General features: G+C 40.9%; 1 long non-coding RNA gene across 2 annotated transcripts; it reads left to right on the top strand.

The window, feature by feature from the left end:
• Positions 1–492: 492 nt before the first annotated feature.
• On the top strand, positions 493–24139 carry LOC135984131 (uncharacterized). Of its 2 annotated transcripts, none has more exons than XR_010602039.1 (5): positions 493–619; positions 1963–2120; positions 3582–3679; positions 6061–6126; positions 23445–24139. It is a non-coding gene; the product is annotated as an uncharacterized LOC135984131 (long non-coding RNA). The 2 variants fall into 2 exon arrangements; XR_010602040.1 differs by lacking the exon at positions 493–619 and adding an exon at positions 755–898.
• The last annotated feature ends 1054 nt before the right edge of the window (positions 24140–25193 follow it).

Here is a 25193-nt window from a genome sequence, read left to right as displayed (position 1 = left end):
ATCTAATTCTGATGCCTGCTATTGGATTGCCTCTACCCCCTTATATTGGTCTTTCTTTTTTGCCTCACAACATACTGTATTAACTACATATGTACTGGTAAAATAAGTAGGAGTAAATAATACCTTCTTAAATAAATATCTTCCAAGATGTTAAAGCGTAGTATAGCAATCACAGTGTAACTAACTCTGACAAATACCTTTTGACACACCAAGTAACAATGACAGGTGAGCAGATGAAAACAATTAAGGATTGTATGAAAGTGCAATTCGGGGTTTGGAGGATGGATTGAAGGAGACTTGGTAGAAATACAAATACTTAGCATGTGCAGAGAACAAGATCTTTCCAAAACACTGTACACATTGTGTCCATTAGAGTTAGTAGTAGGATTTTGATTCACTCCTGCTGGCTTGGGAATGTATAAACTACATCTCCCCAAAAGGGGCTGCACACTTCCAAGTAGTTACCTATGGGAAGACCGACTGTATGTGCACCACCTGTTGGGGTTCCACAGCTGGTGGAGGCTGCCCAGAAGGTGCAGTGACTCAATTAATTCCCTGAACTACCTCCCATCAACCAGTGCCATGGACTTTGGGGGCTCTGCAGGAGAAATGTTTCCAGGTCAGAAGAGAAATTACAGCAGCCTTATTGTGCTGCTGCAGCATCCTGTGTGTGGGACCAATATAGGGGAGAAAAAAAAACACATTCCCCATATATTAGAAGAGATGTTTTCTCTAAATATGGGGGGGGGAGTTTAGCTATTATAATGGCTCAGGTTAGCCTAGTATGCAGGTGGATGGTTAGAAATATGCAAGAGTGTTTGGGGCCTTGTGGTTTGGGTGTGAGGAATTTGGCAATGGCATTTTTTTCTGGTAGAGAATTCCAGTAAAACATTACCAGGTAGACTTTCTGTTTTACTTTAAAAATTGTTTTGTATTTTAAATCTTTTAAAAATCCATAAGCAGCTCATAAGGTATTTATTTTTTCCTATGGGAGAGGGACACCTGGCCCCTCATTTTTTATTTTCTTTCTAATTTTGTATGGCTGGCTATGGGCTCAGTGAACATGGGGCAGTGGGGGACACAACCATGCACTTTTATTGGTTCAGTGATATTGGTTTCAGGGCGCTCTGCCCCTCCCACAGACTACCTGTGTAAAGGCTGTGCTATGTAGATCCTACTGCCTGTGGTTCATTTTAATATTCCTAACAGCCTGAAGCCCAGTCTGTGATAATGCCATGTGGTAAATACAACCACGTATTAAGGCAAGGCCTGTAAATGTATCTAGTGGAAAACTGGAGATTCATTTTGTCTTAATTAAAATAACTTCAATTATGTTTGAATGTTCTCTCTTTTCAGAGACAAGGTGCCACAACCTAGTATTTTAATTGTTTACATGTGATAATCTCATAAATAATGATTTATTTAAGAGAGGGAGTCTTTTTATTCATACTTAGTTACTGCAGATAATTATTGGTACCATAATCTCTGTGAGGCATCCTGTATTCAGCATTCAATGTAGATAATAAAAGAGAATGAAAATGCTAAACTTTTTTTTATATTGTTACAAAATCTCTTTTCTAATATAGAGAGAATGTATTTCATTAGCTCAGAGGTGAGAATGTCTAAAGATTTTGAAGGTTGGAGGTTAATGCCACTCTATCCTAGTACTTTGAACAATGTGGATAAAGGAAATTGCCTACTGTTTGTTGTACTAGAAAACTGAATGTCTGTTAGGGCTGGCTGAATTTTTTTCGATTAAACAATAGCCTTCTAATGTCTACCAAAAATTTTCATTAAAAAACCCTAATTTTTTTGACTTTTGAAAACTGAAACATTTTTTTTGTTTTTTCATAAAAAAAACCCTGTAAATTTCATCAATTTTTTAAAAAGAAAATTCTCTCTTTTGATATTTCTCATGGAAAATATTTGATATTTTGGACCCCCTCTAATACCACTGAAAAGACTGCAGCAATCCTTAGGCTCTGATCCCACAAGAAAATCTCTGTGGATGAACATTTCTGCTCATGTGAAACCACCTGAAGTCAACAGGGCTTGGTATCTACGCAAGGGTCTGCTCAGGAAGAGCCGCTTACAGGACTGGAACCTACGCACCATTGAAGGTAGGATGTCTAGTTTCCATCAATTTATTGACAGAGCAATAGACAGCAATACATTTTGGAGAAGAAATATTACTTCCCACTCATATTTCAAAATGTTATAATGAAAAATATTAAATGGTTTATGGAAATATGTAAATTATTACAAGTTACTTGATTTTTGAAGTTTTTGCAAAGCATCAATATCTATCGGTATTTATTTGCTGGAAGGAGAGTAAGGCTAGAATACAGCATAAATTGATTTACTTAGTAACCTAAAATTCATGGTAAGAAATCTGACAAATAATTTGTAACTCAGTGAATTGATTTCATATGGCTGTGCTTAAAAACTAAAAGCCATAGTTGGCCTTAAAAGTACTTCCAATTACTGTTGATAATGTTACCTCAGTATTTAGAGTATTGAGTATGGGCCAGATTTTGCAATCCTTACTCAAATTGTGTAGTACCTTACTCACTTAGTAGTCCCATTGAAATAGATGGGTCCTTTGAAATAAAGGAGACAGGTTGTTCAGTAAAGTTTTACTCCAAGATAGTAAGGGCCCTGTATTGGCTGCTCCCAATCAAAAATACTTCATCAGGGTGAAGTTAAGGCTGGAGGCACAGATCAGAGTTTAGAATGCATCTCTCAAGCATGTTCAAGTTAAAATGACATTAGAAACCCAGGAAATCCAGAGATAAGGTTTGTTTTCCACAACAAGTAATAGTCACATTTTAGAGAAAAGGGCACATGTTGCTAATAGGGGACTTTGGTATAGGGAAAGTAGAGCAAGTAGGAATTAGTCCCATGAAAACAGATAAATCAACAGACTTAAGAATTGAGAGTGGGAGATATTTAAAATTAGGCTGGGATCTAGCAAAAAGAAGAGTATTGGAAGAATTCTGTAACCCTAGTGAATGCCATAATTGTTAATTTGTTTTAGCTTACTGACAGTGCATATGATTAACTTCAGTTTTGCTGGAATAATTCTTTTTCCATTGACAAGTCTCCCTGAGACTTGGTTACATTTTGCAGTCTATCTGGACCATGAAAGGAGTTTGAGACTTGCTTTATATTGTTAAATGAAAGCTTGGGTCTTCAGCAGTTCTTTGACACCTTAGTTTAGTTTTAAATTTGCTGGAGCCACTGAGGTATTCTGACATTAATTTAAAATTAAGCTTTTAAATAGTAGAATTGAATAAGCTCAGGCTTGGCCCTGTGCACCTTGATTAAAGTAAATTACTTAAGTAGTAAGTACTCAGACTAAGTTTGTTTCTTTCTTTTATTTGGTCTCTGAGGCCACACTTGTTTCTTTCTCTCTATGAAGTGACCATTCAAATCTTTGGAACTCTAGCAAACATCCCTATTCTTAGATTGTCATAATTAAGCAATTAATTATTCCATTCACTTCAAATTTCCTAGAAAGTGTCTCTTTCAGTCCTCAACCTAGCCTAATAATTTAGAGGTTAATATTCCTGTGCCTGCAGATTTGATAGGGGAAGGCAGTGTCAAAACAGGCTCAGAAAAGAAATTCAGCTTGCAACTTTAACTATGGACTGGCTCTTGGAATACTGAAGATACTAAGGTAACATTATTTCATTACCTTAGATCATTAGAACATTTTAAGGGTAACCAATGTATTCCATTCAAAAGGGCAAACCACCTTCCTTTAGTGTTCAGTCTAATTTATTCTAAACCCTTCTGCTAACATCACTGCAACACCATAGATTTTTTTTTTAACCCTGCATTTTCAGTTCCTCTTTACCATAGCCCTAGGAAAAGAAAAGATCTCTCCCTCTCCCACACTCTTTTAGTCTGGACTCATCTACTCCTACCCTTCCCTCACTCCTTGTAACACTTCCTTCCTGGCTTTTATCAGGTTAGCCAGCAGAGGGCTAATTAGTTCCTTACCTCCCCAGAGTCTACTCCTGATTAGCTAACTGCTCCATCAGCCATCACTGGGAAACTAATTGAGGCTTCCATGATCAGAGTGAAGACTCACCTGTCAGGCCTCAGCACTCTCTAACACCCCCCATACCACTTCTCCCCTCCCTAGAGCTTTTATTTACTTAATTTTTAAAGGATCAAATCCTGCTCTGATTGCATCTTTGAAGACCTTACTCCTTCTGAAAACGAGTCCAAACTGTCAAAAAAACAGCTAAAGATAGGGATGGGAGCATCCCAGTTATATTTACTTTTCCTTTTTATGTTGGCAGCAAGAAGAGTTGTATGGCATAAAAGCCCCTATATCCATTCTATAGCAGTGAAAGATCATCCTTTTACTAGGGTGAACCTACATATTCCAGTTAAGCTGTTTTTAGGGTCTGACTGCCAGCCCAAAGCAGCTGCACCACAATGGAGAATCTGGCCTAATCTCGCCATTAAGAAATGGTTCACATTATAAAAAGGTTTGCGAACCCTGGTTCTACATGAATCAGTGCAGACTAACATTACAGATGATAAGTCACTGCACGTTGTCAGGCACTTGCTCTTTTTGCCATTGAAAACAAACAAACACTGACAAGCTTTATAGTTAATAAATGTAATAAAGGTCAAACACTTTTTCTTCCTTCTTGTGCTCTGAAAAGGTCAACTGTGACTTTTATGATATAGTTTCCTTAGAAAAACTATTACATCTTTCTGGCTGATGTTCTTCAAGCTATTAAAAAGGCCTAAGTAATAAAGTGTTGGGCTCGTGCTTAGACTCATCAGAAGCTGTAGCAAACCATTTTATTCAGGTGTTTCTGGTTTTTCGATATTTGCTGAGAACAGACTGAAGGAGGCCCTTGAAAAATGTAAGTTTCAGCCTGGGAAGAGAAATCACCACCCTTCCTTATCCAAGGGAAAGAATTTATCTCTTCCCTCCCAGCTACAATGCATATTTCTTTGAACAGCACTCAGCAAATGCTGTCTGTGTCAAAATGAGCCATTTGCTTTAACTTCAAGCAGCATAGTAAGAAGAAAAGAATCAATCTTCATCAGATACTGCACATCAAAGAGAGTTAATTTTCTAGTCATTTGTCAGCCAGGTGTGCATAAGATTTGTCTGCATTCGTATCAAAAAATGTTCCCAGAATCATGATAATATTTTTTAGTAAATGTATAAATAGGCCAGCGTAGAGGGCAGTGTAGGGGCACTGGATCTGCATGGGTCTGGTGGCCTAGACAAATTGCAGGAAGTGGAGACAGTCAGTGCTAGGCCTGGATTGAGTAGGGCAGGGGTGAGTTGAGTTCCAGCCCTGCACCTTGGTTCAGACTGACTGTGGACTGATATTACTTGCTTACCGTCCCCATACTTGGCCACATCAAAGAGGCTTTATGTAGAAAAAGAGAGAATTTTGCCTGTTCATTTTTATGCCTATTTTTGATAGAGAATTATAGAGCTCACCTTTCTCATGCAAACTTCCACTCCAACTCAGACAGACTGTATCTAAATAATATCTTCTTACATTTACTCTAATAAATGTATCAAGTGTAGCTTTAGCAAAACATACAGTTAAACTATTCAGGGATCACTTCATAGACCACTGTGGCCAGGCCCTGGTTCCAGTCTTCCCACAAATCTGGTTCTTACATAGATATAATTGTCAAAATATCTGAGTAGAGTCTTATTAGAAATGTCACCCATTTGCATCAACAGGTGGGGGAACTTAATGAGGCCAGTGATGAAAGAGGGACAGTCCCAGTAGCAAGGGAAGGACACACTCACCAAGGGACAATAGGTAGCTCCACCCCCTGAGAATCTCTGGTACCCATTGGCTAGCTGGGGGAGAGAGGTGCTGATTGGCCAGCATTACCTGGCTCCCAGGATTTAGCCCAGTGCAGGGGCCATATGGAGCCTCTGTTGGCTCCATTCCAGCAGCCCAACCTAGCCCCCTTAACTAGAAATGGGAACCTGGCCTGATAGAGGCTAGGGTCTAGCTCATTGCTTCTTTAGGGGGTGAAGAAATTTTTTTTCTCCCATAGGCCAATTGGCAGAGGACCAGGGAGTTTTTCCCCCCCTCCCTCACAGCCCCTTCAAGCTGCAGTGGGGTAAGTAGGAATGTGCTTAGTACCTAACTGGGGTGGAGTTGTTTATTCACCACAACTTGTGGCCAGTTTCCAGTGTGGTTAAGAGAATAAAATGAACAGTTCGTAGAGGTAAAAGACCTGGGATTTTGGTGTTTGGCCTTCGACTCACGTGGCCTTCATGGGCTGAGGTCCCCACCCTTCTGTCCCCCTACCCTCTCATGGTGGGGAAAAGGTGCTAGGACTCAGAGAGCTGAGTCCTGCAGGGTAGACTGAGGAGAGCCTACACCACATTATGGATTAAGGAGTCCTGTAACCCTGGCACAAATTATGGGTTATATGTTAAGGAGCCCTGTAATCCCTGCACTGGAGCCAATTAAATACCTAGTAGAGGAGACTATGGGTGACAGGTAGGTGGTGCCCCTGCCCTGTGCTAAAGTTTAAAAAAGTTGAGGCCTGATGCTTAAATCCATGCATGTGTCTGTTGTTGTTTTGCTGCTGTGTCCACAGCAAAATAAATGAAGTAAATTCTCTTTTTTTAGATGTTTTCATGTTCATTGTTAAGAGTTCAAAAATATATCAACACATTAAACCATTAGATCTTCCAGATACTGTGGTTTGGCTACTCCAGTAATCAGAGATAAACTGAAAGAAAAAGTTCACGAAGGTTTAATGGCCTGGGTACACTTCCTAAGCTCCCAGGAAATTCAGAGGCATTTCTCCTGGTAGTTTTTTTTCTTCAGAGACTTCCCTGTGGCTTCCTTCTTTGAGAGACAGTTTGCCTGGGGAAATATGGGCGGGAGCAGGTTTGAAGGGTCACATGCCCCTCCCCAATCGCCAGAAGGGCCCAGCAGAACCCAGGAGTCCGAGCTTGAGTGTGGAATGTGATGAGTTCTGTGCTGCTAAAATTTCCACCCTTGGTGCCTTTCTTTATAAACCTCCTGATTGCAACTGAGATACAGCTGTCTTATGAGATACAGAGTTTGGTAGGATGCCGCTATTTTTTTTTCCTCCCTAAATTGAGGGAGGAACTCCTTTGGGTCAAAAATTATCCTGGAGCTCTCCTGTATCGTTGTCTGGTTTGATGATATTTCCCTTTATTAGGGGAACCACAGCGGGCAGTGTCATAATCACGACAGTCCTGTTCTGGTGCCCTAAGGGACCTGTACTGCCTGTCAGCACCACTTGGATGAAACATGACAACTATCTGGCTGTGCAGAACAACATTACACAACAGATTAGGTCAGGAAGCAAAGAATACCAAATCTGAGATTTCCCATTAACAACTGACCCAGCCCAACACTGTTTAGCTTGTGGTAGCTGATGAGATCACAGTAAAGGTTTAGTTTGCCAACAGATATTTTGGCAATTATGTATTCACAGTCAAAAAATGGATTAAACCGCTGATAAATACTGAAATCAGAGTTATGGTAAGTAGAACAGGTAGGAGATCTTGGCCAAGTGATTATACTGATTATACTGATCTTCCATAGACTTCTTGGGTAAAAAATGCAGATACTGTGTATTGTGACAATAAGAAAAAAAGAAGGGATTAAATATTTTTACCATCAAAATAAATAACTCTGATTTTGTTTTAAAACCTGGAGATGAAAGTACATTTCATGCTTACAGATGAACTAACAAGCGGTTTATATTATTTCATATAAAAAAATCATAAAAGCATGTTAATGCTGCAAAGCATTCAATAGCAAAGTTAAGACTGCCCATACAACCTTAATTTTGCCTGCTTGTGCATATACCTTTAAAATATAGCCTTGGGCTATCCAATCACATAATATTATTTCTTCAGGTTACCGGCCTTAGCCAAAACACAATGGATTATATGTTCTTATCCTTGCTGTTCATTGTGAGAGTTCTTGACTCATCCACAGTACAAAGTCCAACCTGAACACTGAGGGTGCAAATCTACTCTTGCTGATCCTTGGTGTAAATATTTTAATGATTTACACTGTGGTAGTTGCCAACAGATTTTAGGCCAGAATAAGGCATGGATTCACAAGACTCCTGTCTCACTCACTATATACTCTTGCCTCATTCACTGTGTATCTGTCCAAACTTGAACTCAAGAAAGGACAAGGGCCCAAATCCTCAAAGGTATTTTGGTGCCTAACTGCATCTTTGGGAATCTACATCCATCTTTTAGGGGCTGATGACATTTTTCAACACCGCCATTCAGCTGCCACCTAACTCCATAGGCACCTAAGTCCCCTAGGTGCCTATATTTCCACCAGTCAGCTAAGTCCTAATGTCAACCACAATTAATGAGCAGTTCTGAACCCAAGCACAAGCTCAAGTCCCTGAAGACTCGGGATTCTCAGACTCGGTAGAGGAATACCCATCTCACCAGAGGACCTAGTCCCCTAGGCATGCTCTGAGCAGGCCTAAGACTTGATGCCTGTCAGACCCCACAGCAGGAGAGCTGGATACAGTCCAATAAATGGGGGGACAGCACAATGCCTGCACAAAAGGCAGCTGGGGTTACAGCAAAATATAGGGTGAGCATGGTCTCAAGAGTGATAGAGAAAGAGGGTTATGGCTGCTAGAACATGGGCCACTTGAGCAGCTAACTTGGCTTAGGTGACTAATTCCAGGAGAGGATTCATGGCTGAGGAACCTGAGCAGAGACAGATGGCTATTTCCAGCCCATCAACCATGTGCACAACATGAACTACTTAGGCATCTCTTCCCCTCCACCCCTCCCAGTGGCACTTCATTTCTGGCTAATTTAGGCAGCAGCCCCTTTCTTAGGTGCTGAACTCTCCCCAGGCCTTGCATAGTGATTGGGCATTTAGCTTAAAGTTAACGATTCCATTGGGTGGCAGGGGACCAAAATTATTTGGCATTGGATTGCTGAGGAGAGTAACACCTGAGTACCTGAGGATCTAAACCAAACAGTCTTTGGAAAAAAGAGAAGAAATAGGAAAGCCACTGTGTAAGGAAGAATAAACTTCTAAACTTTCTAGGAACTTTGGGGAAACTCCTCGCTAGTTAGGCCATTATAAACTGTATTTATGATGGGATCATAAGGAAAATATATTTGATCATTTCATTAGAAACTGGACTGTAATGTGAACAAACAAGAGAATCATAGAATCTCAGAGTTGGAAGGGACCTCAAGAGGTCATCTAGTCCAACCCCCTGCTCAAAGCAGGACCAATTCCCAGCTAAATCATCCCAGCCAGGGCTTTGTCAAGCCGGGCCTTAAAAACCTCCAAGGAAGGAGACTCCACCACCTCCCTAGGTAACGCATTCCAGTGTTTCACCACCCTCCTAGTGAAATAGTTTTTCCTGATATCCAACCTGGACCTCCCCCACTGCAACTTGAGACCATTGCTCCTTGTTCTGTCATCTGCCACCACTGAGAACAGCCGAGCTCCATCCTCTTTGGAACCCCCCTTCAGGTAGTTGAAGGCTGCTATCAAATCCCGCCTCATTCTTCTCTTCTGGAGACTAAACAATCCCAGTTCCCTCAGCCTCTCCTCATAAGTCATGTGCTCCAGACCCCTAATCATTTTTGTTGCCCTCCGCTGGACTCTTTCCAATTTTTCCACATCCTTCTTGTAGTGTGGGGCCCAAAACTGGACACAGTATTCCAGATGAGGCCTCACCAATGTCGAATAAAGGGGAACGATCACGTTCCTCGATCTGCTGGCAATGCCCCTACTTATACAGCCCAAAATGCCGTTAGCCTTCTTGGCAACAAGAGCACACTGTTGACTCATATCCAGCTTCTCGTCCACTGTGACCCCTAGGTCCTTTTCTGCAGAACTGCTACCTAGCCATTCGGTCCCTAGTCTGTAGCAGTGCATGGGATTCTTCCGTCCTAAGTGCAGGACTCTGCACTTGTCCTTGTTGAACCTCATCAGGTTTTTTTCGGCCCAATCCTCTAATTTGTCTAGGTCCCTCTGTATCCGATCCCTATCCTCTAGTGTATCTACCACGCCTCCTAATTTAGTGTCATCTGCAAACTTGCTGAGAGTGCAGTCCACACCATTCTCCAGATCATTAATAAAGATATTAAACAGAACCGGCCCCAGGACCGACACTTGGGGCACTCCACTTGAAACCGGCTGCCAACTAGACATGGAGCCATTGATCACTACCCGTTGAGCCCGACGATCTAGCCAGCTTTCTATCCACCTTACAGTCCATTCATCCAGCCCATACTTCTTTAACTTGGCGGCAAGAATACTGTGGGAGACCATATCAAAAGCTTTGCTAAAGTCAAGGAATAACACATCCACTGCTTTCCCCTCATCCACAGAGCCAGTTATCTCATCATAGAATGCAATTAGGTTAGTCAGGCACGACTTCCCCTTCGTGAATCCATGCTGACTGTTCCTGATCACTTTCCTCTCCTCTAAATGTTTCATAATTGATTCCTTGAGGACCTGCTCCATGATTTTTCCAGGGACTGAGGTGAGGCTGACTGGCCTGTAGTTCCCCGGATCCTCCTTCTTCCCTTTTTTAAAGATGGGCACTACATTAGCCTTTTTCCAGTCATCTGGGACCTCCCCTGATCGCCATGAGTTTTCAAAAATAATGGCTAATGGCTCTGCAATCTCACCGGCCAACTCCTTTAGCACCCTCGGATGCAGCGCATCCGGCCCCATGGACTTGTGCATGTCCAGTTTTTCTAAATAGTCCCGAACCACTTCTTTCTCCACAGAGGGTTGGTCACCTTCTCCCCATGCTGTACTGCCCAGTGCAGCAATCTGGGAGCTGACCTTGTGCGTGAAGACAGAGGCAAAAAAATCATTGAGTACATTAGCTTTTTCCACATCCTCGGTCACTAGGTTGCCTCCCTCATTCAGTAAGGGGCCCACACTTTCCTTGATTTTCTTCTTGTTGCTAACATACCTGAAGAAACCCTTCTTGTTACTCTTAACATCTCTTGCTAACTGCAACTCCAAGTGTGATTTGGCCTTCCTGATTTCACTCCTGCACGCCTGAGCAATATTTTTATACTCCTCCCTGGTCATTTGTCCAATCTTCCACTTCTTGTAAGCTTCTTTTTTGTGTTTAAGATCAGCAAGGATTTCACTGTTTAGCCAAGCTGGTCGCCTGCCATATTTACTATTCTTTCTACACATCGGGATGGTTTGTTCCTGCAACCTCAATAAGGATTCTTTAAAATACAGCCAGTTAAAGGTGTTTGTACTCTCCTATACTATTATAGTCAAAAATATAAAAAGAGGCATAGTTAAAGGTGTTTGTTCAGCTTTAACTTTGGCATTTTGTATGCTTCATTTTGCAATCTCTACGCTTTTGATGACTTTTTAAAATTTTATTTTCTAGAGTTTTCTTCCTTTTTTCTATATTAGAGAAAAATAAAGGATACTATAATGTCTAGTTATATAGTGTGTGTGTGTGAGTGGCTTTTGAAGTTAATCTGAGATAATCCTGTTGGCAACAGTCAAACTGAGAGGTGATTAAGATATGTGGCACAGAGGCTAGATCCACACCTAGAGGAAGGTGAATAATCTGTTTACTAGGTGTTGAAAGAATGTGGTCTGGTGAGTGATACACTCTGAAAGACTAGAACCAATGCTAAATCTAGTAAACATTGAGATTATGGACCACTCTGTCTGTGACTAAGATGAGACCGTTAGCTGATGGAGCAATTGTAAACTACTCTAGGTCTTCAAAATACTTCTCCCTAGCAGTCAGCATCACCCCAAGCTTGTTCAGTTTATCCAACTGCATCCAATTTCTATTTTTTGAGGTACTGAATACAGAGTGAAACTGGGTCTATTCAGGAGAGCAGAATTCACAATTTCTGCATGGATGTTAGCAGTCAAATCAATGCTTAGATTTGACTTTCAAAGCAGTTTAGTTTATAATCAATACCTTACTGAGTTTTGCTTTGCAATCTGTTCTTGAAGGGGCTGGCTCAATAAGAACGAATCTATCCAAGAAAGGCTTAAAAATGAGAAAAAAATTTAGCCTTTCTGATATTCCAGATTTGTAATTATAGCTGATCGGTGTGCTGAATGCTGCAATCAATAATTTCTGCAAAATAAAATCTATTTCCAGTCATTTAGCTGAAGAAGTATCATTTTGTGCTGCTTGAGATTTTTGACTATAATAGTATAGGAGAGTACAAACTCTGCTGTAGTTAAAGTTAAGTGGTGCTTTCTGTTCAAAGCTCAACTATTCTAAGTGCTCTAAAATTCACACGGTTCCGTGGATTTGAAATTTGGTGGGGCATAGGTTTGGTTAGTGATCCAAATGGGAGTGGGGGGCATTTGACTAAGGTATTTCTGAAATTCAGCTACCCTCTAAAAGCAGCTTTTTCTAAAGGCTGACATATTTTTGCAACTTTTTTTGAGCACAGATAGAGATCTGTACTCAAGGATCTCAAATGCCCGAGTTACACCAACGAAGTGCATGCTACCAAGTAGCCCTTTCGGGGGGAATCAAATTACAACATAATTAGAAAGAGAGTGTGGTTCTCTGTCTAGGTGCATACCAAAGGCTCATGCTCCAAATAGATCTGACTGTGCATATGCAGAAACAGGGGTTGAAAGGTAGCTCTGCATCACAAGACAGGTGTGGCTCAAGTGGGAAAGCTGTAGCTGTTAAATGTGAGTACCACCCAGGCTTTGAGAGTTTAAATCTAACCCTGGGCAGAAATATGAAAAAGAGGAATATTGCTCCAAACTGATTCTGGCAAAATTGTTTTGTAATCTTGAAATATAATCTGAGTACAGCAGAATATTCAGAAGGTGTTGAAACTATTGTTGAAAATGTTCACTGGGAGGGGAGGGGGAATGGGGTAAGAATTGGGGTGCAGCAAGGGGAAGGGCACTTATGGGAAGGGGATGAATAGAAATGTGTGTTTTAGAAAGGGGTTGGGGATAGGGGCTGTGCTATACAATATGTCCTCCAGGAAGTGTAGAGATGCCACACTTCCTGTACACTCTCATATAGTCTTTGGTTTCCTGTGACCCATTTCTGCTGAGCAGAAACAAAGTAGCCTAGGGCTGGACAGTCCAGGTTGCAGCTACACAAGGCAGTAGGGAGTTTTGTTACCTTATTTCTGTACATAGTTCCTGTTCCTAATAAAGGGTTTATCTTGACACTGCTCTGCTCATCACAAAGATACTACACGGTACTGGAAGTGGAAGGCACAGTGTGCTGGAAGACCCACTGAAAGGTACAATTGAAATGGATGCTGCAGAGCTTTTGCGATTGCAACCAACTTCCCCACCAGCCTTGGGAATCTGGTGAAATGCTGCATATGCCCAGAAGAGGTTCAAATGGCAATTTGAATTGTATATGAAAGCCACATAAGCAAGTAAACTGAAGGATGAACAAAAGATTGCTTGTATCTTGAAAGTGGCAGGAACAGAAGCCCTCGCATGATGTATATAATACATTGCATGAAGATGGGGAAGAGAAGAGTGAGAAAAGCTTTGCAGAAATAATGAAAATGTTTGATAATGATTGTGTCCCTAGAAAATGATGTTATTTATGGGAGGCATGTGTTCAGAATGAGAACACAGAATGAAGGGGAAACAATAGACGAGCTTGTCACAGACGTAAAACTAAAAAGTCAGTCATGTGAACATGGAATATTAAAAGACTCTCTCATAAAGGAGCAGATTGTCCTGGCATGTAACAATAAAAAAGTCAGTGAACGGTTACTACAGGAGATAGATCTGACACTAGAATGGACAACGTGTATATGCCAAGAAGTATGACAGACAGAAACAAATAAAAAGCCTATAAAAAGGCACAGAACATAGAACTGTGTACTGTAGCTATACCAACAATGGAAAATTTCACAGAAATTCAATTTGCCATGGGCAGAAATATGGAAAGAAGGAAGCAACATCAGCAATGTGGCAACCAGCATTTGTTTTTCATAGTTTCCAAGGCCATAAGGGACCATTGTGGTCATCTAGTCTGGCATCCTCTGTAACATAGGACATAGAACTTACCTAAAATAATTCCTAACATATATCTATTAGAAAAACATCCTATCTTAATTTTAAAATGGTCAGTGATGGAGAATCCACCACAATCTTTGGTAAGTTGTTCCAGGATGCTAACATGTGCAGAGAAAGCAGGAAAGTGTAGATATCGAGTGCAGTAATGGATTCTTCAAGTGAAGAGGAAGAGTTGTTCTTAAGCACTATTGAGGAGGAGGCTGAAACTCAAAAGATTGGCTAACTGATTATGAAGTCTCCCATTGAGTTCAATGGATGAACTACAGTCAGTTATTGTGGGTCCTGAGATGAGACCCCCATCCACAAGTGCCATTTATGAAGACAATTGTAGATAAATGTGCTGCTTTTAGCTTCATGTCTCTCCTTGATTGCAGCAATTGTGAGCTCTCAGAATCTTTCATTCCAAGGTCTTGTCATAGGCAAAGAGCTCCCAGGTGTTGAGGTCAACATTGCAAGATTGGAGGTTGGATTTGAGAGTGTCACTAATGTTTTCTGCCCTAAAATGAGTTCCAAGTCTCCATTCTCCATAAAACGTGGATTTTGGTATTATGCTGTCATACATGTGGACAATATGATTGCATCATCTCAGCTTCACTCTCACTATAAAAAGCTTCAATGACTGATGATGCACCACTCAAGGACCTCTGTGTTTGGAATCAAATCTTTAATTCCCGTTATCCAGCAAAGACATTGCAGGTGGAATTGGTCCAAGCTTTTTATGTGGCATTGATAAGTAGTCTACATACACAGCCACAGAGGAATGCAGTGATGGTGCAGTAAACATTAACTTTTGTTTGCAGACTGACACCGTGTTTGTTCCAGAGACGACAATGAAGTTTTCCAAAGGCATTGATGGTTGCACCAATGACCTTTGTAATGTCATTGCCAATCATTGCATTTCATGAAATGACACCGCCAAGGTAGCAAAATTTATCAACAACCTTGAGTGGTATGTTGTTAATGGACACAACTGGAATATGGTTGCAGTGCTTCCCAGTTGAGGCTGGACCATGGTTTCTGTCTCCTTCGGCTGATTGTTAAGCCCAAATGTTTTGCTGCACGCTCAAAGCAGTCAGTGAGCCACCGAATGTCCCAAAGATTATGGGCCAGCAAAGCACAATCATCAGCAAACAGTAATTCACATACAATTGTCTTCAGAAATTTTGTCTTTGAACGCATGTGATGCAGATTCAAGACACGTTGCATGGATTTAATAGGGGAAAAAAGAACCTATATGATTTCTAATCTGATGCACTAGAAAAGCATGAAAAAGATTGCTGATTGCAGTTGAAGAATGACAGCAAGTTAATTCTGAAAGGGCCTGTGATGGGTTGGATCACAGAAACCCCCTTGGGACTGCCAACTGATGTGCTGAGACTACCCTAAGCCCGTTTTCCCTGCCAGCTTGGGACTCCAGAACCTTGCCTTGTTTGAGCCAGACATGCTTGCCTGCTGCAAACACAGCCCCAGGTCTGAACCACATCCCCCAACAGCTGCAGGCTTAACTGAAAACAGCTTAAGAAGTGTTCCTGTCTCCAACACTCAGATGCCCAGCTCTCAGTGGTGTCCAAATCCCAAATAAATCTGTTTACTGTAACACTGATAGAGAGATATGCACAGCTGTTTGCCCCCCCCCCCCCGGTATTAATACATACTCTGGGTTAATTAATAAGTAAAAAGTAATTTCATTAAATACAAAAAGTAGTATTTAAGTGGTTGCAAGTCATAACAGACAGAACAAAGTGAACTACCAAGCAAAATAAAATAAAACACTTACGTCCAAACCTATTACAGTAAGAAAGTGATTACAGATGAAATCTCACCCTCAGAGATGTTTCAGTAAACTTCTTTTACAGACTAGCCTCCTTCTAGTCTGGGTCCAGTAATCACTCACATCCCCTGTGGTTACTGTCCTTTGTTCCAGTTTCTTTCAGGTATCCTTTGGGGGTGGAGAGGCTATCTCTTGAACCAGCTGAAGACAAAATGGAGGGGTCTCCCAAGGCTTTATATAGTTTCTCTTTGTGGGTCTAAACCCCACCCTCCCCCGTGTAGAATCCCCTCTACAAGATGAAGTTTTGGAGTCACATGGGCAAGTCACATGTCTATGCAGGACTTAGTTCCTTATCAGCCAGGCCACATTGCTGGGAAAGCTCAGATGTGGATTGGCGTCTCCAAGTTCATTGTTAGCTTAAGTATCAGAGGGGTAGCCGTGTTATTCTGGCACTGTAAAAACTGACAAAGAGTCCTGTGGCACCTTATAGACTAACAGACGTATTGGAGCATAAGCTTTCGTGGGTGAATACCCACTTCGTCAGACGCATAGTCTATAAGGTGCCACAGGACTCTATTGTTAGCTTAAGTGTTTCTTGATTGGGCACTTACTGAGAATAGTCTTTTCTCAGGAAACTGACCAACTGCTTCACTGAGGCTACTTAAAATTAAACAAGTACGTAGCCAATATTCATAACTTTGAATACAAAAATGATACATGCATACAAATAGGATGAATATATTCAGTAGATCATAACCTTTACAGAGATATGTTACATGGCATATGTAGCATAAAACATATTCCAGTTATGTCATATATACATTCATAAGCATATTCCCATAAAGCATTATGGGGTGCAACGTCACAGGGCCATATTCATGTCTTACAGGGAAATATTTGAGTGGCTTGAACAGAAAAATCACATTTAAAAATATTTGATTTTTGTATAAAAGCACCTGCCTATGCCATGTCTCCATGCAACATCAGAAGCCTCCTGAGGACTTCTAATCAAATAGTAGTCTGTACAATTCAGACTACATTTTCAGAAGTACATGCCTATACTATCCATACAAAATATGCATGTGCACATCCATGTGCAAATGAATACCTGGAAAATCTTTAGTAGCATCTTACATATACAATTATTTTCAAAAATAGTCTCCGGCTTGATCCTGGAAAGGTAGTTGGCATTCTCAGTTGCTACTAAGGTCTGTTTGAGACTTATCAGAATATTAGTGGGGGTATGTACTTGTATGATGATGAAAACTACATTAGACATTGAGATCTATAGCGAATAATATAATATGGTTCAAATCTTGAGGTCCTTACTCCATTTTCTCAGTCTTAAATAGTCCATTTTCTCAGTCCTATTACAATGAGTAAAAAATTTGGTATATCAGAAATTGGCCTTATTTTTCAGAATGTATATACTATCAACCATTTGAGTAAATTGCTTCATAAGCTTCAGTGATGCTTACGTGTGATAGTATTTGCCAGTATTTGAATAGAATCTGAATTTTTCTATATTGCCTCAACTTGAATTCCAACCGCCAGCTCTAAACTAGCCCTCAGATGGGTTGCTGGGTATAATTTCCTGACCTGCTTTGTTGGTCTGAGTCACTTTTTTCATAATTTCACAGTATAAACAAATCAGTGTGGAAAGGAAAAGCCACAATGGAGGTACTAGAACTTAAAAAAAAAATTATCAAACCGAATGTTGTTAAAACAGTCTATTTTAATATGCGAGTGTGAATAAAAGGTGACTTTGAATTGTTTTTGTGATAAAGTGGGTTTTCAAGGAAATTAGGTTATAGGTACTGCCAGTTCTCATACATTTTTGGCTCTATTTCTTTCTGGATTTCCTATCTACACTACATTGCACAGCTGATTATCACATGCACTTCACAAGGTGTCAAAAAGTATCTGGCAGCACCACTAGAAGGAGAGCCAAACCTGCATCTAAGGACACAGCTGAAGCAATAACTGGCATTAGCTGAATAAATGAAACTCATTAATTTATTATTTCATGTGCAGACAATGCATCCTGGGTTCCATCAAGGTTAATCAATTTATCACTCTAAACAGACCACAAGGGAATGAAGAAAACCAGCTGTTGAATTTGAATTTTGTTTATTAATGTTGAGTCAACAGAAGTCAAGGGACTTGTAAACAATTTAGATCTCATTTTTATGATAAAATGACAGAATTATCGACATTTGCTGGTACCTACTCTGCATGCAATTTTAGTAGCCTACAAAACTGGTAAGAGGTGGTGATGATTGTTCTATGGTTTACACAGTAAATAACAGCTCTTCGTAAACATCTGCAAAACTCATTCTTCCTCTTCATCCCCTCTTACAACTCTCCTTTGCCATGAAGCCTGCAAAAAAAAACTTGACAATGGCTAGCCTGCTGGTGTGCTGAGACCAGCCTATCCTGCTGACCAGTATTGTCTCATGGTTTCCCAGTACTCCCCCATCTGTCTGTACCCATCCTGTTCCTTGTCTTATACTTAAAATTGTTCGGTGGAGAAGGGACTGGGTTTCTTTTTGTTCTGTGTTTGTATTGAACCTTGCAGAATGGGGTCCTTGTCCTTGACTGGGGCTCCTATGTGCTACAGTAACACAAATAATAATTATATAGTGAAATACAGTGAATAATAATATGGTGAATAAAACCAACCCTTAGTTACACTGTACAACTTATTATATATGGATCAATAGGTGTAATCCCTGGTTTATATGAGACTACTAATATTTTGGTTACTAATTATTCAAAATCAAGTATGTTTCTCTTATAGAGGAAGAATCACTGTTCAGTGTTTAAAGGAACTTTGCATTTTTCCTCATTTGAATTTTATTCAGCAGCATTTCAGCTCAAGTTGAACTTTAAAATCCATCCTGTTCATGTATGTTTGAAATTAAGTGAAATGTATTTTCTCATTCCAAGTTTATCCTATCTTCGGTATAGATAGAGAGGTGCAAAACTCAATTCTGTATGTTATATTTGCTTTTTGTTTTTTAATTGCTGCATGACTGAGTGCAATTTGGGAAGAATGGTGTGTAAAAAAAATTCTTCTCTATTCTCCACTGAACAAAGGAATTGAAAAAGTACACAGGGCAAAATTAATTCCTTGTGTAACTCCATTCATGTCAACCTTGGATGAATTTAGTCCTATTAAGTCTTGATCCGAAAGCCCATGGAGGTCAGTGGAAAGAATCCCATTGACTTCTGTGGGTTGTGAATCAGGCTTAAATCTGAAAGATAAAAAAATTTAAGACCCTATTCTCCTATTTTAAACAATAGCATATATACAAGAGCTTGACTATTAATAGTGCTGTCCTCCTCCTTCCTCCCCTTCATGAAGAAGATAGAAGTAGGAGTTGAAAGTACCAACTACACACACTTGTAAATTCACAAGATCTACTGCTCTGTCATACATTAGCATATCAATTCAGTTCAGTCAATGGAACCATTTTCTGTTCCTTGAATTGAGAGTGGTAGAAATACCGTAGTAGTTACCATTTGCAAAGCAGAGCAGTTATTTGAGTGAATTCAGTATTAGAGGTTGAAATGTATTTATTTAGATTTATACAGTGCATAAATAAAAAGTACCCCAACCTTAGCTCTAATCTAGCAAAAAGATGAAACTGAAAATTTCTAAATTTGGACTCAGATCACCTTAGAGCATGTATACTACACTGAGCCCCCCAAAAACACAGCAGCAGGAGGGCATTGCTTCCCCCTTATGCCCTATAACTTAGAGGTTAGAGCACTCACCCAGGATATTGGAGATGCAGATTCCAGACCCTGGTCTTCCTGATGTAGAACAGGGACTTGAACCCAGGTCCCTCATGTGAATGCTCGAACCACTGGGCTATGGAGTATTGTGGGGTGCAGGTCAATCTCTCTTGGTGAAGCTGTTGAACTTTGTATAACTATATATTTCCACTTTAAATTTGTCTAGCTTCACTTTGTATTATACCTTTCTCTGCTTAAAGTTAAGCACATGGTTGGTGAATGGAGACAGGGCTATTATCACTTTGAACATTTGAGCACTATAAGCAAAACTATACAAGTTAGCGCCCAAATGTTCAGTGCTTAATATTAGGCACTATATGGATTTTGGTATCTGTCTATAGGAACCAATATTTGCATTATATGTATTATGCTTACTTTCATTTTAGGAATGTCATGTGACGTGTTTTCCCTTACAACAGTCCACCTACTGTTGACATACAAAAATTTAGTATGAGTAAAGGAACATTTCTGGGGAAATGTTGAAAATGCTGGAAGCTGATAGTATAAAGTCATTTGCCACTAGATATGGTGGATGTTTTATGACTTGCTTGGTTTAAATATTTTCTTCATCTCAGAATAGAGGACTGCATTAGCAATTTCATGTTGAACACTTTTACTGTATCAAGGATTAGTCTCATGGCTAAAGCATTAACATATGTTATCTTGTTTAGTCCTCAAGCAGGGTTATATTGTTATGTAGAACCTCTGGATTTTCTGAAATGCAAATCTATACATTATTTTACTTTTTCTATCTGTGGAAATTAAAAAGGTAGAGGGAACTAGAGTATTTCAGCCACTTTTAAGATGCTTGATGCATTACAAAACCAAAAGCCGTTACCAAATGCAAATAACCCCTTAGTGAAGTTACAGCTGTAAAGAGAGATACAGTACATCAACCAAGAGATAAAAAATTATACCAATGTTGAAAAAAGTAAATTCAGGGATTGTTGCAAAATGGATGCCCACTGGGGCAATTTAAAGTATTATCTATAAACAGGTAGAGTGAGAGTTAAATGTGAGTAAGTAGGTGTCAAGCAAGTACATCTACACTAGCAACTGTACATGTCCATGCACAGGCTTGTGTCATAAGCCCCCTATTGTCCACACAGAAACTCTTGAAACACATGTTTCAAGGAAAGTAGAGGGTGATCTGTGGCCCAGCTGTGGCCAGTTTGCAGTGTGGATGGGGGTAAGGGGTAGGTACCAGGTCTCAAGTTTCAAATAGTTTTCCACCCCCGTTCCCACAATGCCCTGAACCTTTTTCCTCCTGACCCTTCCCCAATCAATAAAGGTCCCTGTTCCTCTGTTTTCACCAGTAGTAGTGAGCTGCGCTAACCTCATCAGAACAGTTTTCCACTGCACTTTCTACAGAACAATACAGGGGAACATGGATACAACTCCAAGAGCAGCCACTTGGTCCATTTAGCATACCTGGGTGCTAATCAATGTCTAGGCCAAGCATGCTGTCCTCCATAATTTTGGTAGGAGCAGCAGGAACATTCACCTGTACTGGGACATTTCATGGAGGCTGGAGCAGATGGGCATTGAGCAGACTCCATCTCAGTGCTGGGAACAGATTAAGCACAAGAGAGCAAAAGACTCAACAGTCTGTCCAGGACAGCTTGTCATACACGCCCCTTCTATGAGGAGCTTGACCAGCTGTTGTCAAGGGTCCCCAGTACTGAGTCCGAAGTGGCTCACAGTCTCCTCGCAAACCCCGCTGGCCTCATTGTCTGATAGGACACTGAGGCGAGCGAGCGAGGAGGCAGCAGGGAATGCAGCTGACCTCCTAGAACATCCGGAGGGCAAGGAGGTGGTTATTCTGCACCTATTCCCTCAGATCCAGGTTGCAGAAGCCCCAATGATGAACCTGGGGAGGACCCTGCACTGCTGCAGGAACCCAAACACCCAGCTGGTAAGTTATAATGGTCCACCACTATCATCTCTTGTTGTAATGCTAAATTCCCAGTTTTAACATCATGAGTATTTGAAGCAATGTTATTTTTGGTCCCTGGATAACATGTCATACGTTGCTCTGTGTCTGTATGTGTGAAATGCAATGCTGAAGCCATATTATTGTCTCACTTCACCTCCTTAGCAAACTCCTCCAACCTTTCACCCTCCCTCCAGGCACTGCACCACTCCATAATGGTCCTCAAGTGACAGAGTTATAAATCAGTGATTTTACTTATTTCTGATGAACCATACTTATAGGATCTGTGCCTTGGCTTCCAATGCTATTTTTTAAGAACACTCCTGAAAGTAAAAATCAGCATGCCCCTGTGTCTATGCAATTTTCAGCCCTTGTCAGGCATTGAGGGCCCCATGGCGGGGTGGCAATGGAGGGAAATGTTACAAGTGGGGAAGGTTTAGAAAACCTACAGTTGATTGTCTAAGGAAGAGTTGCTTACAGCACTGTTTTCTTTCTTGTAAGTTTACAGACTTATGCTCCTCCGAGCTCCCCAATCTACTCTCCTCCATATAAAGTGTGGCTGCACAGACTGGGGGCAGGTGGGGAAGGTAGGTCCTGCTTGGGGAAGGGATCCAGGTTTTAGACAACCAACTAAGTTATCTAAGAACAAGTTAGGTCTTTTCTCCCTTGGGAGTTTAGACACCAAAGGCTAGTCTACACTAGACGCACTATAGCAGTGCATCTGCAGCAGTGCAGCTGTGCAACCATAGCAAGTCTGGTGACTCCCATCGACATAATAAAACCACCTCCGTGAGCAGCGGTAGCTCTGTGAATAAGCTACATCCCCCCTGAGTGATGTGAGTTATATCGACCTAAACGCCGGTGTGGATAGTGCTGTGACAGAGCTTCTCCCAATGACACAGTGCTCTCCACACCGGCGCTTAGGTCAGTGTAACTTATGTCGCTCAGGGAGGTGGCTTATTCACACCCCTGAGCAACATAAATCATGCAGACATAACCAGTAGCACAAGCAAGTTCTTACAGTGTCTGTCCCTCGTCTCTGCCCTCTCCCTGCCAAGAGCCATGCTGCATACGCTGGGGGGGAGGGGAGAAGGTTCCGGTCTCAAGATCATAGAAAAAGCAGTGCAGTGTCCCTTTGCAGTTGTCTGAAGTGAAGGTTGTGGTGCTGAGCTCGACTTTCAGGAAACCTAATGAAATTGCTGTCTCTCTCCCTCCTCGTTAGGCAGGCACAGGGGCAGGAGTTTCCAATCCAGCCAGGAAGAGGTGGTGTTGTGGTTCAGCCCTCCCTTTGCATGAAGCCTTCCTATCCTAGCTCAGAATGTAGTTTATTTCAATTCAAATTTCCTCCCAATCCCACAAGCATATTTCAGCAAATTTCTGTTGCAGCAGGAATTGCAGCTTGTTCTTGAGGTTCACCGGCATTCAAATCTGCTTGCTAAACCCCTCCATTCTGCAATATGCAGGGGTGATCCTTAGCACTTCTCTTCACATGCTCTTTTCCATTGTGGTATATTGAAAACTGGTATGTTCTCCAAAAGTTAGCCAGCGTTAAAGAAATAAATCATAAACATTGCCCCGGGAAGGAATTTCCCCATCTCCCCCAAACTGCTTGAGACAGTATAAACACTTTAAACTGCTACAAATACTACTACATTTTTCTAACCATTATGTGCCTCCATTCCTTCTTTATAGGCTGCAAAAGGTTTCTGAGAACCAAGAATGCTGAGACAGTTACATTCCTGGAATGTTCAAAAATATCAAAATTGTAGCCTTTAACAGCACAGTTATGTTATATGGGGGGATTTCTCAGCTTGTTCCAGAGGCCCAGAACATAATTCTCTCTTTCTCTTTGAATTGGCAGGACCTTTGACTCCCAAGAGGGAAACCATGCCACAAAGAGGCAGAAGGCAGGGGCAGACAGAGAAGGTCCATGGCGGGACCTGTTTATAGGGTTGGACAGGAGAAATCAGGAGCAATTTGAGTTCCTCAGGGCAAAGGAGGAGTGGGATCTTCGGCACAAGGAGAGACTTCTGGATTGGTTCTTGGAGGTGGAGACATGGCCTACAGAATGTGAACTTTACCTAATGGAAAGGCTAATTGGACTAGTGACTGACAGAGTGCAGCATCTGCCCCTGTGGAGGTCACAGAACCACCCCCATCAGCCTCCTCTGCTGCTCCTCCAGCTGCCACTCAGAATACTGTTTCACCAGGCAATCTCATTCAAGTACTCCTCTAACCAGCCAGGAGGACAATGCTGGGGGGCCTGCAGGAATCCCAGATCACCAGAACACTGACCACCCCAAACCCTGTTGCAGGAGACATCCCCAGTGTTTCACCAAGAGCCATTTCCCCCCATCATTTACCCGTTTTGATGAGGAGGGGAAGGAGACGAATGCAAACATTAAAGACTGGACAGCGTTCTTGGTTTTGAGCACTTAATTTTTAAAAATATTTTTTCCCAAAAATATTTCCTTAAAACATATTCTAAGGACAATTTTGCTTTAGAAATTTTTAATAGCTAATTTTTGTGTATCTTGCTTTAATTGTTCTTGTAATGTTTTTGTAGAAAGTAAACCTTTTACCTGTTAGTTGTAATAAATTTTATAATTTGTTTAACTGTGTGTATCTTCTCCTTCCTGGGTATAACGAACTGAAGGTAATTTTGGTTCAGGAATGGGTCCCTGCCTCATTAATCAAATGTGTGTAAAACTTTGGTGCCATGACAGTGGAAATCTTTTTTTGAGTTTCCCCCAATATTCACAAATATCTGAAGCCCTGGGAATACGCTCCACTTTCCCCATCCCTCCTGTGTATGTTTTCTGTACTGTAAATTTCATTACAAATTCTCAACAAAGCAGATATTTTACAGCTGTTTTAGGCAGTAAAGGATGGATCAATCTTTCTTAATACGTTTATTGAACATGTTGAAATTTCAAAACCAAAATAATACTAATAAAAAAATACTGGCAATCTCACAGCATCTGCCAGTACCTTATACCAAAACTCCTCCCCTACCCTCAAAACCAAACCAAACCTTAAGCACTTTCAAGCAGACAAGGGATTACAGGTCTCTAACAGTTTTGAATTGCCCTTGGCACTAGTGACAATTCCAAGTTACTACACTGACATAATAGCTACATTTCTTTCTTTCCCCTGGCTGCAATCCCTCATAAACATATTAAAAACATTGAAGTACTCCCAATAACAGAGGTTTCAAAAGAGGTAAGAGTTGTGTCAGGCACTTAGGGCATGGAAAAGTTATTCAGACACACAATGACAGCATTTGTTTCCGTCCCCTAGGAAACCCCAAACTTTAAACACTTCTTGAAAGATTGAAATTAGGGGTTCCATTCAGCAGTATAATAGTATTATTCAGTTAACTATTTTGAAACCCAGTATTTCACTAAACAAGTGAAAATGAGTCCTTCACCCATTCAAAGTGAAACTGGAAACGATTGTGAACATTGTGTTAATTGGGACTCTCCATGCAGTTGTAAATGGGATTGAGGAAGATGCAAAAAAACAAACAAAGCAAACCAAAAAATCACAACACAACCAACCAAACCAAGGCTATGTCTACACTAGAGACCTTACAGTGGCACAGCTGTAT

The sequence above is a fragment of the Chrysemys picta genome, chromosome 5 (genome assembly GCF_011386835.1).
Source record: "Chrysemys picta bellii isolate R12L10 chromosome 5, ASM1138683v2, whole genome shotgun sequence".
In the NCBI taxonomy this organism is placed as follows: Eukaryota; Metazoa; Chordata; order Testudines; family Emydidae; genus Chrysemys; species Chrysemys picta.
The sequence above is the reverse complement of the archived record's forward strand: the minus strand, read 5'-3'. Positions and strand labels throughout refer to the sequence as shown.